Below are 20666 nucleotides of genomic sequence, written 5' to 3'. Positions count from 1 at the left end.
AGTTTCGTAGGTTCTCCCTGGAAAGGTCAAAACCTGGAAGATTCGAGGATTTCTATGGCCTGTTGCAGCACCTTCATAAGATCCCCAAGGTGGACTTGCTGGTGGGCTTCGCTGACTGCCACAGGGACTTGCTGCCTATAAATAATGATCACAACTACCACAAAGCCCTTTCAACAGCCAATCCACTGCTTAGGATTATTATACAAAAGAAAGTAGGAAGTTTGAGGTTTAGAAACCAGCATGAGAGCATGGAGCCCAGTGTGGGGATAATCGAGCTTTTGGACACTGTTAAACCAGCCCAGAAAGTGGTTTCAGGAAAAGGGTAGTGATTACCCTTGAAGATGAAGCTGTTTCCAACCAGTTGATAAGCATTGGACTACTCCGGGGCTTTAAAATTCCACTGATCATGTGTCTTTGCCTTTCTGGGTTTGGACAAACTGAAGTCCATCCACAAAATAAAACTCCAAGGATTAAAAAAAAAAAAAAATTGAAACTTTTTCATCAATAAGGTCTGAGAATTTTAACTCAAATATGAGCTCACTCCTGTGACCAGCTGCTCTTTATCTGTTGCTAAAATAATTCTGCCCAGAGATTTAGTTTTCTGTATTCAGTTCTCTTTCCTCCTTTCCCCAGGGCAAAACAAGGAGAAATGAAGAGTGATCAGCCTTTAGAATATGACCCTTAGCTCCTTTCTCTCTGTGACTTCTCAATCTCACACCATCCAATGGGTAGGTTCTCTCCAAGAAGTGGTACTGCAAAGGGGTGGAATTTTCCTGCTTTTCCACTTGTCTATCACTCTCCTTCCCCCATCCTGCCATAAGAGATGAAGAATTACAGGTTACTGATAAAAGCCCAGTACTGAAAATCCACTATCTGGGTTGTTCTGCAGAAATGAAATCATGATAAATCAAAACTATCTACTAATACACTGACCCATTTTAAAAGTTAATCACCAATGTAATAGTCATTCCTCCTCTCAAAATATTGGTATCTCTTCACCAACTTAATAACAGATAATAAATTCAAGTATAGTGGAAACCTACTGTGAAAGCAAATTGTAAATCTATAGAAAAAAAAGTGTTTCATAAAGTTGATGAGAATGATAATTGCAGATATTTCCCACTATTAATGAATGAGAATATAGAACAATTTAACTAGTGAATAGAAGAGAAAATCCACAAGGATGTGGCAGAAAAGATAATTAGAAAGTGATTTCACTACCAAAGGATTAAAAAACACTTGGGTAAAATGGAACAAAATTATTGAATTTATTTTAGTAAAAATACAGTCTTTTGTGATTGTATGGCAAAAGTTAAATATGAAGTAATAGATATTTGTCCTGCTATTACATAATTTTATCTAAAATCATTAGTCTTCTTTTCAGCTTCTCCCTTGCTGCATAACCATCTCCCCATTTATTTCATTACCTGCAACAGTAACAATGTGATATTTCTTACAATTAGTTGATCTGGTGTGGCAACAGATGCATTCAGTTAGAAAGGTTGAGCATGGGAGATGCACAGTAGTTACCACTCCATAGCAATTCAGAAATCCAGACAGGCAGATGTAACCACCTTCTTGAATATGACCCAGTTCTGCCCCTGGGAGGGATTATGCAAGCTGCTCCTCTCTGCCCTCTGTGCTGTGAACTCTGCTCCCTGAGCTACCTTTTTCCAAGCTTTATAACTTGTTTTCTTTATTTCTTTCGTTGTTTTCACATGGAGACAATAATACAGAAGTAAAAGAAACATTGCAAGTATCCGATCATGTTTTTGGTTTTACCACCAGATCAATTCTGGCACTTTTTAAAAAACATTGCTTATCCAGACCCCACAAAACAAGATCTACTCCAGCTTATATTCTTGTCCCATCATTTGGGAGAATGACATCACTTTTATTAGTGTGTTGTCACAACTCACCTGCATTAGGGATACTAACAGCAAAGGAACCATTTACTGAATTTAGCTTCTTTCACTACGTGAACAGTGAATGATCTCTAACCCCTAAGAAGTTGGAGGTTTCAGCTCAATCATTGAAGGGTTTGTGGCAGTTCATCACTGGGACATTTGGAGGGTGCTGTCTAAGGAAGGTTACCAGGAACACTTGATTTCTTTCTTAACTTACCTCCTCCCCAGAGAAACTTGGAGTTCTTGTGGCATATTTTCATTTAAACTTTCTCTGCCTTTTTAGTCCAGGCAGATACAATTTCCTCATTTTTTTAGTAGTTTTCTATGTATCTAACTGTAGTGCATTCCATTAGATGAAACTGCATTCACAGATCTCTTCAAGGCCATCATCTTTTCCAGTATCTCTCTGTTTTAGTGCTGAAAGTTAACAAATAACTCATAGTGATCATAAACTAATTTTTGCACTTTTTAATTTCTTATCTCTTATTTAGGCATTGAAAGAACCATGTCAAAGTCTGGTGGAACTAATTCCCCTCCCATGATCCTTCCATAGTAAAATGCTGATAGTGTTTAGAATATCATTCTCTCCATAATTGTAGTAGAAATCTGATGGGGGGAACACTTGGCAGACATCCATACACTACCTGGACTTTGGGACCAAAAAGACAAGCTGATTGTTACTTAAAAACCTTACTTTGCTATTTGTTTAATTGTTTCACAACCAATTAATATCCATTTTGAAGAGTAAAGCCTTTAAAAGCTGGTGAAACCTCAACTGATGTTGTACTCTAGAAATCAGTTCTGCATAGCCCTGTTGGATTTCCTAGAGCAAACTGGGGAGGTCCTCTTCCAACTCTGGCCTGCTGGCATGACTTAGACACTGATGAGTCAGACGGGATGCTGACTGTAAATCCCAGATCCCTCACATCCACCTGTCAGCTCAACATCAGCCCTTGAGAGCTGCATTTTGGGCCATTCTTGCTGAAAATCAGAAGTACTAATGCGTTCAGGGTTTGAAAGTTTTTCAGTGTGAGATTTGTGTTACTTCAGTTTGGTTTCACTCCTACTTTGGGAAAAAATTTGGTACGAGTTAGCATTGACTGCTTTAGGTGGTGGCCAAGGTGCTGAAGGAATTTTAAAATAATGAACACACCCTCATGTCCTCAAGGGATTTATCCTGTAATGAGGGAGAGGAACCATTTCAATAGTAATTTAAAATGGAATAAACAGCAAGGATTTGTAAGGAAATCTTCACACATTTGGTAATGTGATTTGGCTATATTAAATAATCCAAATTAACCATATTAGTTTCTGTTTGGCCACTGAAATTTATCAGCCATGCCTGAGTTGATGAATAGCACAATAGATGAGATGTAGAACAAATATGTGTGATCAATGCCATGTCACTTTCAGGTTTCTGCCTTTGAAAATCATGCATACTTTATGAAGATAAACATCCTAGAACATCAGAGTACTCTGTGAAGAAAGTTCAATAAAACAGAATGTCTTTGGTCACTCAAACCTTCATCTGTTTTCTTAGGAGATCCTGGACAGGCATTTTCTGTGAAGCAACAACCATGGAGGGAGCCTGCTTTAGGAAGGGTCCGGATGTGTGCAGGAAGCACCATAGGTGACAAGGCTTCTCTTCCACCATGCTGACATTCCTCCAGAATCTGCACTCCAACCTCCTAGTTCTGCAACCATTGCCCACTCTGTCTCTGCTTTGTTTGCTTTGGTCTGCTTGTATTTTTAATTGATAACCCATGTTAGGGTTTAAAAGGCCACTTCTAAAACATCACTATGTCTAAGTCATGCACGAGTCTGAATTTTTCTACAAATGAGTTGTTTCTTATAACCAGATATTATTTTTGATCAGTGAAAAATGTGTCATTCAATGTTTGACCTAAATTAATAGTGGTTGCCACTTACTTTAACAAATATATAAGACTGAGTTTACACTATTTCCTATTTCACAAGCATGTGAAACATGGGAGCCTCTACAATAATATTGAAGAATAACATTCCTATCATCTTCTGAACTGAATTAATTCACTAACATAGCTGCTATCTTTTGTTCATCTTCCAAAGGCAAATTCAGTTTTATTTTTCTGGTCCAGTAAATGAGTTTGAAATAAGTTTGTCTAAGAATGCATGAATTTTTCTGATAATAGTAACTTAGACACAAACCTAGTCATCACCCCACAAAATTCTGAGGAGGAAAGCCTAGGCTTGTTTGTTCTTTGAGATTTCATAGGCTTAGACCCTCAGTTTCATGGCTAATCCCTGTAAGTCCTGAAGCAAGTCCTGAACAAGGACTTACCTCCTTCTGCATCATACAGTGATTAAGTCACCATTGAACTGTGTGGGAACAAAACAAAACAAAAGAACAACAAAAAAAAAAAAACCAGAGAGTTGGAGAACATGATCCCTGCAGGGAGAAAGTAGGAAAGGGTTTGTGCCTTTGAGAATCAACAAATATTGAAATTTCAGATCAGGAACAAACTTATTGTAGATGGTGTAATACAGGAAGATATCTCATGAAAGTTTTTCTTGTTTGCCTCCTTAGAGGGATGCATTTCATATAAAACAGATTAGATTTCTTCTTGTGGGAATATGTAGGAAAAAATGAAATATCTTCGTTCACTCCATTCACAACAAGAAATCACAGATTAAACCAAAAGAATATATGTTCCTTGGAACTCATTGAAGATTTATAAAGAAATTTGTAGGCCCCAGCTCTACAAAAAAAAAAGAAAGAAAGAAAGAAAAAGAAAAAGAAAAAAAATTTTATAGGAACTAAATTCTAGAACGATGAGCATGTCCCAAGCAAGCCAGTGACAAAGTGTCCTTCCCTACCTGGGCTCAGTGCTAAAACTGGGAAGGAGCAGTCACAAAAGCCTGATTTGTGCATCTGAAAGGGAGGGATAAGAGACCACGTTGAGAAACTTGTAAACCAACAAATCAAATATGAACTGGTAAGAGTCCCTATCACAAAATGATTCACTCTCCCAAATAATTTTGTTACATGGGGCTTGTAGAAGGAAGAGTCCAGGTGTGGGGTTAGGAAGGAAAGTCATCTCATGACAGCACTGCCTCAGAGCCTCATGTCCTATGTACCCAAATTTCAAGGTCTTTCAATCTGTGACAGCAAAGTCTTGAAGACCTGAACTCTTACCATCTCTCAGCACCTACGCACATGAGTCTTCAAGTATCTTAAATTCAGAGTAAATAAGTCAATGCTGCAACCACAGTCCAGGGTATTTTAAGTCCAATTTCTGTCAATGATTTCAGCACAGTGGCAGCACAGGCACTTGAGGGCTGGTGTCAAAGGCACCACCTTAAGATTTGACATTCAAATGACAAGAGTCTTGTAGAGGTCATTACAGCTGAAATCCGGTGCTCACAAGCCCAAAGTTGATTGGCTCAAACACTTGCTGTCTTCTTGGAAGAGAAAGAGGAGCTAGGTCTTCATCCCTCTCTCCAGGTAGATGATGATGATGATGATAGATAGATAGATAGATAGATAGATAGATAGACAGAGAGGATTTTATATCAGGCAGTGTTCTGTGGTTTTGAACACATTTTCCAGAATTAAATAAAAAAATGAGAAATACATATTTTTTAAAAGTATGTGGTTTTATCAAGATAAAATTAGTGAATTAAAACCAACAAATAACTTAGTGGTTGAAAGTATCAGAAATGAACTTTGAATAACCTTGATGAATATGTTAAAGAATCTTAGAACAAAACTGAATATATTGCCTAAAAAGATGAAAAATTAGAGATTTGGAAGGTATAAAAATAGCAAATTCTAGGAATAAAAACTGAAATATCAGAGATAAAACTGAAATCATCATTAGATATTCCTGTGTCATCATCCCAACCATCAAATGGAGACAACTGAAGTGAAGGCTGCTTTATCCCCATACTAGGAAGATTTAAAAACATACCTGAATCAGGAAGCAATGGTGTATGCCTGTAATCCCAGCAACTCAGGAGACTGTGGCAGAAGACTCAAAACTTGGAGGCTAGACTTAGCAATTTAGCAAGGCCCTAAACAACTTAGTGAGACCCTGTCCCAAAGTAAAAATTAAAAGGACCAGAGATGTGTTTCATGATTAAGTGCTGTGGGTTCAATCCCCAGTAACAAATTGCAATAATAATATTAACAAAATAACAACATACCTTGAAGGGATCAAGCTAGTCCACATGAACTGTACCTATATGCTAGAACAATACCTATGATTTCCTATTGTAGAGCTCTACCCAAACACTCCACAACTTAGCATCCAGAACTCAGCATCTAATAGAAACTACTAAACTTGCCAAGAAGAATCAATAATGCAGAACTAGAAGAAAAGCCAACAGAAACAGACCTACAAATTACTAGAAGAGAAAGTATTAGCAAGAGGCAGAGCACTAACCTTGCACATACATCTATCACCAGTATTACAGAATAAACAAAAATGTATTTGGATAATAGAAAGGAATGTGGAGGACAAACAAATGGAATTTCTAGTTTTAATCATTAACTATGTAAGATTAAATACAAATTAACATTGCAAAAGAAAAATTCAGTGAAATTGAAGCCCTAATAATATAAATTATTGGAAGTGCAGCAAAGAGCAAAAAGACCAAATAATATTAATGAATTTATACTCAAGAGGTATGGGAAAAATATTAAATGGTTTACCATGGATTAATCGAAGTTTTAGAATTAGAGGAGTCAGGAGGCTGAGGCAGGAGGATCACAAGTTCAAGGCCAGACTCAGTACCTTAGCAAGGTCTTAGCAATTTAGAAAGACCCTGTCTATAATAATGAATAAAAATGGGCTAGGGATGTGACTCAGTGGTAAAGTAGCCCTGGGTTCAATCCCTTGTATGAAACAAAATTAAACAAAACAAAACAGAAGTAGAACAGTGACAGAAAGAACAATAAAAGATGTTTTGAATGAATAATGACCAATATTCCTGAAACTGGGTGAGAATTACATAATTAGAAATTCAAGATTTTGGACAATAACATAATTCACACACGCACACATACACACACACACACACACACAAACACACAGATACACATAGATGAGGCACCTATTAATTTCTCAGGAAATGTGATAAAGAGAAAAAATTTTAAAGACAAAAAATATATGTGGATTCACATGCACACAAATATTTATATATGCCCATGTCATAATTTTAAAGCAAGTATTAACTATATTTCTGCACATAACAAAGCTTCTAAATTAAAATTTACCTTTATATTCATCCAATTTTGTTTGTTTTCATGATAACTTTTTTCTCCAGGGTAATTTTAAGAATTCAAGAGAATTAGGGTAATACATATGCTCTATTTCAAGCATTCGTTATATATCATTAGTACATACCCAAAGAGTATCAAATTGCAAAGAAAAGATGAAAAATACTGGAAAGTAGAAAAAGAATAAATATTCCCTAAAACCAATTTTTAGGTTTTTACCTGATGGATAACTGAAGGTTTAGGGACTGAGAATATGGGCAGAAAGGAGTGACCAGTTTCCATGAGCTATTTTTGGGGAAAAAATGAACAATTATGACTGTGTTTGTTGAAACATTTTCTGTTGCTTTTCTACCACAATTTTGGATTCCTTCCTTCTAGAAAAACATTTTTTTTCTTCACTCATTTTATTTTTATGAACATCCGTTTACTAAACTGCAATTCTGGGACACTCACTGAGAAGGAGAAATGGTAAGTGGATGTGGTGAGGAGTTTTAAGATATTTCTATCCACAGGAGCACAGTGTTTTTAGTAAAAATCAGCAAGAAAGTATAGCACTGCAGTAGAAAGTAATTTTTTAAAATTATTTATTTTTAAATTTTTTACAGACTGCATTTAGAATCATTGTACACAAATGGGGTACATCATTTTGTTTCTATGATTGTACACAATGAAGATACATACCATTCGTGTAATCATATATGTACATAGGGTAATGATGTCTGTCTCATTCCACCATTTTTCATAGCCCCTCCCTCTCATTTCCTTCTACATAATCTAAAGTTCCCCCATTCTTCTCTCACTCCCCACACCACCACCTCCATTATATATCATTCTCCACTTATCAGAGAAAACATGTGTCCTTTGGTTTTTTGGAATTGGCTTATTTCACTTAGTATGATATTCTCCAATTCCATTCATTTATTGTCAAATGCCATAATATTATTCTTCTTTATGACTGAATAATATTCCATTGTGTATATATACCAGAGTTTCTTTATCCATTCATCTGTTGAAGGGCATCTAGGTTGGTTCCACAATCTAGCTATTGTGAACTGAGCTGCCATAAATATTGATTTGGCTGTACTACTGTAGTATGCTGATTTTAAGTCCTTTGGGTATAAACCGAGGAGTGGGATAACTGGATCAAAAGGTGGGTCCATTCCAAGTTTTCTGAGGATTCTCCATACTGCTTTCCAGAGTGGCTGCACCAATTTGCAACTCCACCAGCAATATAAAAGTGTGCCTTTTTCCTATATCCATGCCAAAATTTATTTTTTTGTGTGTTCTTGATAATAGCCATTCTAATTGGAGTAAGATGAAATCTTAGGGTTGTTTTAATTTGCATTTCTCTAATTACTAGAGATGTTGAACACTTTCATATATTTATTAATTGCCTGTATTTCTTCTTCTGAAAGTGTCTGTTCAGTTCCTTGGTCATTTTTTGATTGGGTTCTTTGTATTTTTGGTGTAAAGTTTTGTAAATTCTTTATAAATTTTGGAGATAATTGCACTATCTGAAGTACATGTGGAAAAGATTTTCTCCCACTCTGTAGGCTCTATCTTCACGTTCTTGATTGTATCCTTTGCTGAGAAAAAGTTTTTTAGTTTGAGTCCATCCCATTTATTGATTCTTTCTTTGAGTTCTTGTGCTTTGGGAGTCTTGATGAAGAAGTCTGATCCTAGGCCAACATGATGAAGATTTCAGGCTACTTTGTCTTCTATTAGGTGCAGGGTCTCTGGTCTAATTCCTAGGTCCTTGATCTATTTTGTGCAGGGTGAGAGATAGGGGTTTAATTTCATTTTACTACATATGGATTTCCAGTTTTCCCAGCACCATTTGTTGAACAGGCTATCTTTTCTCCATTGTATGTTTTTGGTTCCTTTGTCTAGTATGAGGTGATTGTATTTATGTGGTTTTGTCTCTGTGTCTTCTATTCTGTACCATTGGTCTACCTGTCTGTTTTGGTGCCAATATCATACCGGTTTTGTTACTATTGCTCTGTAGTATAGTTTAAGGTCTGGTATTGTGAAACCTCCTGCATTACTTTTTCTACTCATGATTGTTTTGGCTACTCGAGGTCTCTTGTTCTTCCAGATGAAGTTCATGATTGCTTTCTCTATTTCTATGAGGAATGTCATTGGGATTTTAATTGGAATTGCATTGAATCTGTTCAGCACCTTTGGTAGAATGACCATTTTGACAATGTTAATTTTGCCTATCCAAGAACATGGGAGATCTTTCCATCTTCAAAGGTTTTCTTCAATTTTTTTCTTTAATGTTCTGTAGTTTTCATTGTAGAGGTCTTTCACCTCTTTTGTTAGATTAATTCCCAAGAATTTTTTTTTTCGAGGCTATTGTGAATGAAGTGGTTTTCCTAATTTCTCTTTCAGAGGATTCATCACTTATGAATAGAAATGCATTAGATTTATGCATATTGATTTTATATCCTGATACTTTGCTGAATTCATTTATTCTAGATGTTTTCCAGTGGAGTTCTTTGGATCTTCTAAATATAGGATCATGTCATCAGCAAATAGTGACAGCTTAAGTTCTTCTTTTCCTATTTGTATTCCTTCAATTTCTTTGGTCTAATTCCTCTAGCAAGTGTTTCAAGAACGATGTTGAATAGAAGTGGTGAAAGAGGGCGTCCCTGTGTTTTTCCAGTTTTTAGAGGGAATGCTTTCAGTTTTTCTCCATTAAGAATGATGTTGGTTGCGGGCTTAACATAGATAGCCTTTACAATGTTGAGGTATGTTCCTATTTTTCCTAGTGTTTTAATCATGAAGGAGTGCTGTATTTTATCAAATGCTTTCTCAGCATCTATTGAAATAATCATGTGATTCTTAACTTTAAGTCTATTGATGTGATGAATTACATTTATTGATTTCTGGATGTTGAGCCAACCTTGAATCCCTGGGATAAACCCCACTTGATCATGGTGCACTATATGTGCACCATGATATAATATATTTTTGTATGTGATTTAATGTATTTTTATATATATTTAATATATTTTGTGTGCGATTTTTAATATATTTTTGTATGTGATTTACCAGTATTTTGTTAAGGACTTTTGCATCTATGTTCATCAGGGATATTGGTCTAAAGTTTTCTTTCCTTGATGAATCTTTGTCTGGTTTTGGTATCAGAGTGATACTAGCTTCATAGAATGAGTTTGGAAGGATTTCCTCCTTTTCTACCTCATGGAATACTTTGAGGAGTATTGGTACTCATTCTTTGAAGGTCTTGTAGCATTTGGTTGAGAACCCACCTGGTCCTGGGGCTTTTCTTTGTTGGAAGACTTTTGATGGATAATTCTAATTCATTGCTTGAAATTGATCAGTTTAAATTGTGTATGTCCTCCTGTTCAGTTTTGGAGGATCATTTGTTGGTGTCTTTGATATTTTCTATACAGATTTGATAAAATACTAGTTAAGTTGAGTTTTGCTTGCCTCTGCTTGGTCACCTGTGTATGAATTCAATGGTTGTTTTGTTTTGCTTTTTATTTTCCTGGCCTTTATTTTTAACAGTTTTTAGCTTATGTTCATAAAGAGAGTGCGTACTTGGAACTGTGCTACCACTGAAAGGAAATCCTAAGGAAGTAAATTTCTATACAGACCTGTGTCATGTCATCTCTGTCCCTCTGCTGGAAAAGTAGAATAAGGTCTCAAATAATTGCCTTTTCAATTGTATCCTCTGGTATTACAGATGTTGAACACTACTGTATCATAAACTGTGAGTGTAAAGCCTCTTGTACCTGCCTTAATATATGTAGTAGGACCGTGCTTTATCAGAGCTATTTTTAATGATGTTACAATAGAATGTTTTCTTTTTCAATGATGATTGAGAAGGTAATTTTAAAAAATGGTGCCAGATATCACAACAGTAATAGAATTTTGCTATTTTGTCAACTTTTGTTTTGTTCTTGATTTTTACCCCCTTTTCTAATGGAGTGTGATGGATGTCTCTATAATTTTTTTCAGATGACTGCAGATCCTGGAAAAGTTGTTGCTGCTATTGATGTATAACATACTTCTATTATTGACCTTTTTACATAAATATACATACATATATATATATATATATACTTTGAATTTTTGGAAACTTTAGCTGTGCTGTTAACTTTGGAAAAAGTATTGCAGTTTACTATGTTGAATTGGCATTGTACAGAAATTAACAGTCATATACGTCTAGAAATGTTAAACTTATTTTTTTTCCATTTGTACAGGGGCAATGCACTGTATTAAATATATAAGATCTTATATACATGGGTTCGATTACAGAAACTAATAAAGTATTCTCTAAATAAAAGAAAAAGAAAACGTGCCTCTTGGGGTTGGGAGCATAGCTCACTGTAGACTGCTTGCCTAGCATATGCAAGGCCTGAGTTCAATACCCAACAATGCAAAAATGTAAAAAAAAAAAAATGATGGTGAAGATTCTGGGACAACTATTTATAGAAATTAGAGCTCACTGAATCCTGCCATGAAAGACACAGCAAGTTTATTTTTTTAAGTCATGTCCTAAAATGAATTTCTAGTTTATCAATAGAAATGCACATATGGCATACATAATGTCATAAAACGTGGACTTTCCACAAGAAGTAAAATTATTGCCATTTTTGTGAGTGGAAGAAAAAATAGACATTTTAAAACTGGTTTCATGGAAATGTGAAGAAAAGGTTGGCAAAATAAAGGTAGAATGATTACAGGTCATTAGAAAGAAAGAAAAAAGTTATTGCAAAGACATTTGATTTTCTGTTTTACAAACAAATTCTCCCAAATGTTCAAGGTCTTTTTTGGTTTGTCTTTAGAAATGTGCTACAATGGGACACAATTTTCATTCTTGCAAGATGGGGGGAGAATCCCCTACAAGAAGCCTTATCTGAAGCCTGCAGAGAAACCAGACCAGTCTCCTTCCTCAGGGTCAGTTTCACACAAGATGCAAAGAAATGTAGGGTCACATTTTTAATTGAGAAGGTTAATTTAGAGGTTTCATAAAGCTGAAGACAACAGGATAACAATTTATACTTAATTTAAGTTATACTAGATAATTCTTTACTGGACTATATCCACAATATCAGCTGAAGACAACAGGATAACAATTTATACTTAATTTAAGTTATACTAGATAATTCTTTACTGGACTATATCCACAATATCAGGTAAATACAGTCATCAATGAGTCTCATACTGGAGTATTCAGATGAAGTTAGCCCTACCAGTGTAGGTCACTCACCCTGCCTTCTCAAAGGCACTTTCCTGATTTTCCCTTCCTCTTATATCATAAGATATTTTGTGGACTGCCAACCTTGTTTATCTTATTATGCAAGAGCAGGGCTCTAAATGCATGTTTCTTTGTTCCATGGGAGTTAAGCCCAAGTGTGAATTCAGAATCACACATTCCTTTGGAAGAACCAGTCTTCAATCATCTAATCTCATCTCTAATAGAGAGATCCTCACGTGAGCACAGATTTTGCCATCTCTCAGGTGAGTACAGATTTTGGCACCTAACATTGAAGGAATGGTGAGGGAGCATGGTGGGAATGAAGAGAAAAATGAAACCAGATGGTTCTGAGTTCTGTGCTCAGAGTGTCATTTGGAGGTCCCAGATCCTTAGTCAATCATTTAAATTTACAGACTCATTTTTCTCACGTTAAAATAAAAAACAAAGCGTAATACCTTCTAGATATTTATAAATTACCTATCATTCCTTTTATTGCTTGATTCATCCCATGACATCTCTCTTACCTCTGGTTACCTGGCTTCCTTCAGCTTCAATAAGGGTTATTTCCTTCACAGAGTCTCTGTACCTGCTGTTTCATCTTCTAGGAACACACCTAATCTCAGTTTTTTGAGGGTCAGTGCTTCTTACTTTACAGATTTGTTTCAGTGTCACCTCTACACTGACATCTTCCCTGCCAAAAGTACAGTTCCTTCATAGCATTGACCAGCATATGTATTCATATTATTACTGGTTCACTTATTTTTTTCATCATCATTATACTGGACTATATGCTACCAACCATGTATTTGTTCAATAATGAACACTCTGCACAATGCACAGTGTTGGTACATATAGATACTTGATAATTATCATTGAATTAATAAAGGATACATGTTTCTTAAAAATGCTCCTATGAGTTAGAAGCATTTAGTTTTTAATGATGCTTCAGATAGTTTGAGAAGCACAATTCTCATAGATCATTGGCATTGTCCTATATGAGTGGGAATAGGTTAAAATAATTTATAAAAACCATGCTACTATAAATGAGCATGTCTCTGCCATATAGTCAATGCTAATGAAAGGCCTAAAATTCACCCAGGATTGTCCTGCTCTCTGGCCCACTTCCAGTCATCAGATTCTGTACATCAACATCTTAAATATTTCTCCATACCAACTCGTAAACCAACTATGGTGTATAGGTGACCATCAACCTTGGCTGGATCTTTTTCCTTTCTACCACCCCTCCAGATCCTCCCTGTACAATTTTTGGCAGATAGACAAGACCATTTTCAATTTCCCAAACAAACTACTTTCTTTGTTGACTCCACACTTCTGTAAATACTCTGTGAATACTTGAGACCATGTATCCAAAGCAGCAGAAAAGGTAGAATTCTACACAAATTGCCTACATGGAATATTACCATACTGCACCAAATTTGCCAATTTATGAACACACTGGGACATTATTGAGGACCTATCAGAATTGTGCTGTCCAAACCATCTAAAATGTCATTAAAAACAAAATTCCAATCCACCATAGGCCAATGCTTTATATCTTAGAACAAATCATGAATTATTAGAAAGCAGTTTTAAAAAATGGAAGACAAATATAACCTAATACCACTTTTAAAGTTATTGGATTCAATAGAGATAAAAATTGTGTAGGGCAGATAAATACTATATTTTCCTAGCCAATCACAAAGTTCTTGTCAATATATTTATTGTAAAAGACAGATAAACAAGAGACAAGCATAACCAAATTATTTAACATGAATTAACTTGGCATGGGAACATTTCAAAATGAAGACCAAAGACCCAGGAAAAAGTCTATTTTTATACTTACGTTTGATGAGTGATAGCCTTGTAGAAGTATGATTGGATAATAGGAGAATATGACCCCATGGTAACAAACTAAAGGGAACTTAACAAGGTTCATATCTTCTGGGACTCTCTGTGTGACAGTCTTTCCCTTCAGGGTGTAGAGCAGGTATCATGTTGGAGGTTTTTAAGACGGAAGGTCAAACGAAACTTTCTTTCAATTTCCCTCTGCTTATGATACTCAGTATGCAAAGACGCTATGTTTTGGGGCAGTGTTTGCCGCATGCCATCAATTGCTTTAAAGTTTCTGAAGACTTATTTTCCATATCTGATCTTGATAGGGTCCTCATCACACATAGACTATTAGAAAGTACCAAATAAGAGGTAAGGGGACCAAACCAACACAAGTAGAGAAGCGGTAGATGTTCCAACTTGTGAGGGCTCAGTTCTATTTAGTAGAAATCATATTAATATTGATAAGAGGACTTTCAGGGGATCTGAACTAGTTTACATAATTGCAAAGAATGTTAACTATAGAATAACTCAGAAGCCTGTAATTTTGCCATGTAGCTGTTATTTTGTGTATTATATTCATATGTCTCACTATGGGATTGAAATTTCTTTTGGCACAATGAAGTGGACCTGAAATAAAGTCATGAGTCTGGTTCACTGGAGAGACCCCAGATTTTTAGAAAGGAGCTAGAACTGCTAAATCAAATCACTCCTTGAATATTACCCAAGCATTTAAAATATTAAGCAGTTCCATCAGGAAACATTGCAAAGAAATACTATATCTATGCAAAGACTTTGCTGTATGCTACAAATAGTAGTGCTGCATCAGGTCCTGAGACATCCCCAAGGAAACCAAGATGAGCAACTGTTTCTAGGCTCGTATTCAGTTAGGAAAACCAGAAACTGGTGGGGTGAGGAATATTTGTTAGAAAGAAAATAAAGCATACTTGGAGATAAATGAAAGCAGCAGCTAGAAAGATGAAAATGATCTACAGATGGCCAGGAGATGAATAGCCAATATTTTTTGATATGGTTTCATTACTTAAGGCCATGTGTATTATAAAATATGAGGAGCTGAAAAATAAAAGAAGTCAAAGTCAAGCTCATGCAGATCATTAATCATTGATAAGATCTCATTGAAGTTTCAGAGTAATGACTTTGAGGATTCTTTGTCACAAAAGCCTGGGCAGACTGTAAATATGAGACAAATTAAGAGAATGAGAGTCACTGAGATTTGTATGAGAAAATCTGAGCACTCTACCTACCTATTGTCCTATTTTCAAAGAACATGGATGGGGCCCAGGAAGATCAATCCAAGAGCAGGACAGTTTATTCCTACCTCAAGTTCAGAATGAGCTGTATTAAATCAAGAATTTAGAATGCTGAGGGTTCAATGACCATAATATGGATGTGTAGGCTTTTCTAGTGAATTTTTTCCTATAGAGGGCATATAATTTTCCAATTTCATAACTGCAGTTAAAAATATTACACAGCCTGGTGAGTGGAAAAGAACAATGGTCTTGATTTTAGGGACTCAGTTGCAGACTCATATCCTTCAGTAACTGTCAACCTGACCTCAAGCAAATCACCACATCCTTTTTTTCCCTCCATTGCACTGTCTTAAATAGGAGAACAAAAATAAGTTCCACAAGGTCTGCTTGACTAGACTGCACCAAGTATAAAATCAGATCATATAATTGGAGTGACAAAGAGGAAAATGACTGAGATATGTAAATCTGAAAAATACACTGATATACTTAACTGTAGCTTATCTTAGCCTTGATTGTAGAGATAAAGCAGCTCCATTTATGTATGCAAATAAAGAACATTTATTTATAATGGTTAATCTTTACTCCAAATAGTTTTAAGGGTAATTATATGGACTCAAGTAATTAAGTTTAAGTTAATGATTGATGGGATAGAATTTTCTTTCTCCACAGGAAAACACTGATGATCTAAACACTAAAATACAGAAGATTTTTAATATTTATCATTGTTTTGTTCTTTTATTTTTTGTATTCTCCTTGACATCAAATGTTTCTTAGTGAAAGTGGATAAGAATCAAACAATCAACCTTGAAGTTAGTTCTTTCTCTATCACTTTTTTTATTTAATTTTTTTTTATTTTTACAGACTGCATTTTGATTCATTGTACACAAATGAGGTACAACTTTTCATTTCTAGTTGTACACAATGTAGATTCACACCATTCATGTAATTATACATATACATAGGGTAATACTGACTGTTTCACTCTATTATCTTTCCTTCCCCCACCCCATCCCACCCCATCCCACCCCATTTTCCTCTACACCATCCAAAGTTCCTTCATTCTTCTCTTAGTGTTTTCTAATCAGAGTTTTGAGGCTCAGAGCTGAAAACTAACCCAACCTCAGAGTGACTCTATTGCTCCAGGGATTTGTGCAGCTTTTCAATTAAAGGAAGATAGGATTTGCATCAGACTGCAGAGTTCAAAACTCCAATTTAGTTCCGTACACTGTTTTGTTCTTTTCCCACTCAGGCTGACAAACAAGGGAGCTATAAGAATTAGCTTAGCCACATGGGGTCCATGTCTCTGGGCCCAGATTGCTGCCTGGCAGCCAGTCTCGTGTTTCTAAGGCTTTCCTATATGTAAATATCCATAGTCAGCCATCTATGTAGGAGCAGCTAGTAACCTCAAGATACTTCAGTTGTTGAAACCCTCTTCCCATTAACATGCTTACCTTTGTCCCTATCATTAATGGCATATAAATTAGCATAATTTATTCATTACACTGGAAATCCTGCAATGGTGTGTAGTGCATTTGAGAAATAAGAATCACCCATAATATCATTGTCCTTGTTCTAGAAAAAGGGAATCACCTCTAGGGACCATTTCTTGTTTCCCACTTTATGTCATTTAAATGAATTTTGATATTTAAAGATAGGGAAATAAAATTCAAATGTCTGAATGCCAAGCAGTTTCTGGTGAAAAGGCTCAATTCTAAAATTTGCCACTGGATCTCTATATTATTATTGTAGGAGGTCAGCAGATACAGAGCTATCAAATGAGCTTAATCTCTAGACTCTGAACACATAATGCTGAGGAATGAAGCTTTTCATATTTCTATCTGGAAGCATAAGAACTTTATGTGCTGAAAGAGGGGTCTGTAGGGTCCTTAAGGTATCAAAAGACATGAAAACAACTATATTCTACAACTGAGGCTTTTATTCATTGCAAATACAATACCTCATTATCCACTTAAAACTGAAAAAACAGATATCATATTTATAGCTCATAGTTTTTTAAGGCCAACATGTTCATAATTTGATTACTTTTGCTGATAGATACAACAATACTAAGTAAATGTTCAGCAGAACAGTATATAATGAGTCATTTCAAGAAATTTGAGGGGCTAGAGTTGTAGCTCAGTAGTAGAGCACTTGCCTGGTATGTGTGAGGCCCTGGGTTCAATATTCAGCACCACATATAAATAAAATAAAAAGATCATTGACAACTAAAAAATGTTTTAAAAAAAAGAAATTTGTGCACCAGAAATTATTTACATGCATCACAGAAAATAGACTATAGTAATTCAATAAGTACAGAAGAGATGAAGAATGCTGTGGTTAATGATAAGTCGAGCAGAATTAGTAATGAATAAAATATTTTAAGAAAACTTCACAGCCCTACAGACAAACTTAGTATCACAGATTGATAATGGTGAGAGACAGCATTATTCTCTGCTACCTGCTAACATGTGACCTTCTATAAGTTACTTTAGTATTTTGTGTCTCAATGGAATGGTGATACCTACAGGACACACTTCCCAGGGTGACCATTAAAGGAGGCAATACAGGGAATGTTTCTTCCCACAGGAAACCCTCAGTGGAGGTTTAATATGAATTCTACAGCTAATAGTAGTACTGCTACTACTAATTCTCTCTACTACATTTTGTTTTTTTTTTGTGGTGCTAGGGGTTGAACCCAGGGCCTTGTGCTTGTGAGGTGAGCCCTCACAAGCTATATCCCCAGTCCTCTACAAATTTTTATAGATTTTTAAAGAGAAAAGTATACTTATATTCCAAACTCTTAGGTACACATCCTGAAAAGTTTTACTAAGCCTCTGAAGGTAGAATTGACAGGGTTGTGTATTTAGTTGTAGACTGATTATAAAACGTATGAAATTTGGAAAAATCTGGAGATACCTATGAAATTCTCACAAATTATTCTTCCTATGAAATACATCTTGAAGAAAACATTAAAAATGATGAGAAACAAAATTCTCTCCTCACTTGTGAAGAACTGACAGTCAACACCAATGTCAAATGATTCTTAAATGGTGCCACTGTTTGTTGTACCAACATACCTTGGAAGAAATTTTCTAACCAAATATTTATAGTTTCTTGTAGACATCATGGGGAAGATTCCATTTCCCCAGCTTTCTTCGCTAGCCTAAAACACTATTTATGTCTTTGACTTCAGAATATGCAAGTACACAAAAGTTCACAAAATTAAAAATTTCATTTAAGCCATGTGCAGTGGTGCACACCTATAATCCCAGCAACTTGGGAGGCTGTGAAAGAAAGATCACAAGTTCAAGTCCAGCCTCAGCAATTTAGGTAGGCCCTAAGCAACTCAGTGAGACCCTGTTACAAAATAAAACTTAAAAGTGATGCAGAATGTATTTGCAGATGCAGTGGTAAAGCTACCCCTTGGGTTCAAGTCCCCAGTTCTGAAACAAAAAAAAACAAAACAAAAACGATCAAAACTTCAAAATTTAATTTAGTATTTCTGATAATGGCAGAAATATATATACTTATATACACACATAAGCATATATATAATAATATGCATATATAATCATATATAGATAATTTTTAAAGAAACGACCAGTTTCCACAAAGCAATTTGACTTCAGCTACAAGCTTTAGGCCTCACATTTTAGTCATTTTCCTCTTGCCTGTTGTGTGTGGCAAGGCTGCCGACAGGGCCCTCTGCTGGCGCAACAACTTCAGCACGTACTCGCAGCCCAGCCTGCCCACCTCCGCCACCGCCGTCCAGGACGCGCCCTCAGTCTCCAGGGCGCCCTAAGCGCTGGCCAACTACGCCGCGCCGCCGGCCGCCAACCCCTGCCTGTAGCTCCACGCTCCCGGCGTGGGCGGCACGCCCTCCACTGCAGCCGCGGCTGCAGTCTACCTGGTGCCCTTCTGTCGCCGCCGCCTGGCCTTTCCTGCAGCCGCCACCTCCGCCGGCTCCTGCGGGAGCGCGCAGCGACCCTTCACACAGCCCCCGCCGCCGCGCCCGCCGAGCCCGCGGGGCCCCGCGGCGCCAGGAGAACTGGTCTGCTGTCCGTGGCCAGCCACCAGGACCTGATGAAGATGGTGCGGACGGCCTCCTGGGACTGGGCGCTAACCGCCATGGCCATCCAGAGCGCGCTCAAGCGCAAGCTCACGCTCGGCCACATCTACCAGTTCGTGGCCCACAGCTTCACCTTCTATCAGCGCAGCGAGGCCGGCTGGCAGAATTCAGTTCGCCGCAACCTGTCGCTCAACGACTGCTTCAAGAAGGCGCCCCGCGTCGAGGACGACCTAAGAAAAGTACTTACTGAACTCTGGACCCAAACTTCGAGAGGTTTGACAACCGAAACTTCCGTGGGAAGCGAAAGCAGCGCTCCGAGGCCAGCGGCAGCTCTGTGGTGGCTGCAGGGACTTCCAAGTCAGAAAAAGAGCTGTCCTCGGAACCGGAGTGGGTGACTCACTGGAGGGAGACAGCACCTTATAGGTGCTGCGGCCAGCGCAGTCGCCGGAGCCCGAGGGCACCAAGAGTCCCGGAACCCCTGCGGGTGGCCGGGTGCTGGCCTCCGCCCCCTGCATCAGGTCCTTCTTCAGCATCCTCAGCGCCGGCAACAACAGGAGCACCCAGTGCGCGGGCCCCAGCAGCGGCCACCTGGGAATCCAGGGCACTTAACTGCCCTCCAGCAACCCTTCTCCGCTATCTCAACCTGAGGCCTCTGCAGACACCTTGTTGAACACTAGCAGCGGCAGCAGCCAGCGATCTTCCTACTACTGCCCCTTCCCTGCCAGCACAGGCGGGTGCCAGGGCAGCCCCTTCTGTAGCCCTTTCTATAACTTCAGCATGGTCAACAGCCCCGTCTACCTGGGGAAGGGCTCCCAGGTGGTGGGCTCCGAAGTGTAGGGCCCTGCTTCTCAGACTTTCACAGCACACCTGAGGGCGGTGCTGTGTTGATTCCCAGTCCAGGGTCTGGGGTGGGGCTGAGGTTCTGCATTTCTTCAAGCTCCCTGGTGATCCTGTTACTACCCTGGAGGAACCAGGTGGCACCGGGAACTCCTAGACCCCAGCAAGCTTTTACAGGTCTCCTGGAGATGGGCCTCTGGGGAGAGAGAAGTCCACGTACAATCCAAGCCTGTGAGCCCTGTGAAGACAGGAACTGGGCCTGTTG

General features: G+C 37.6%; 1 pseudogene; it reads left to right on the top strand.

Annotated features, from left to right (window-relative positions):
• Positions 1 to 248: 248 nt before the first annotated feature.
• On the top strand, positions 249 to 20401 carry LOC124961275 (forkhead box protein I3-like; annotated as a pseudogene).
• The last annotated feature ends 265 nt before the right edge of the window (positions 20402 to 20666 follow it).

The sequence above is a fragment of the Sciurus carolinensis genome, chromosome 12 (assembly GCF_902686445.1).
Source record: "Sciurus carolinensis chromosome 12, mSciCar1.2, whole genome shotgun sequence".
NCBI lineage: Eukaryota > Metazoa > Chordata > Mammalia > Rodentia > Sciuridae > Sciurus > Sciurus carolinensis.
Note: the sequence above shows the minus strand (reverse complement) of the source record. Positions and strands in the feature narration are given on the sequence as shown.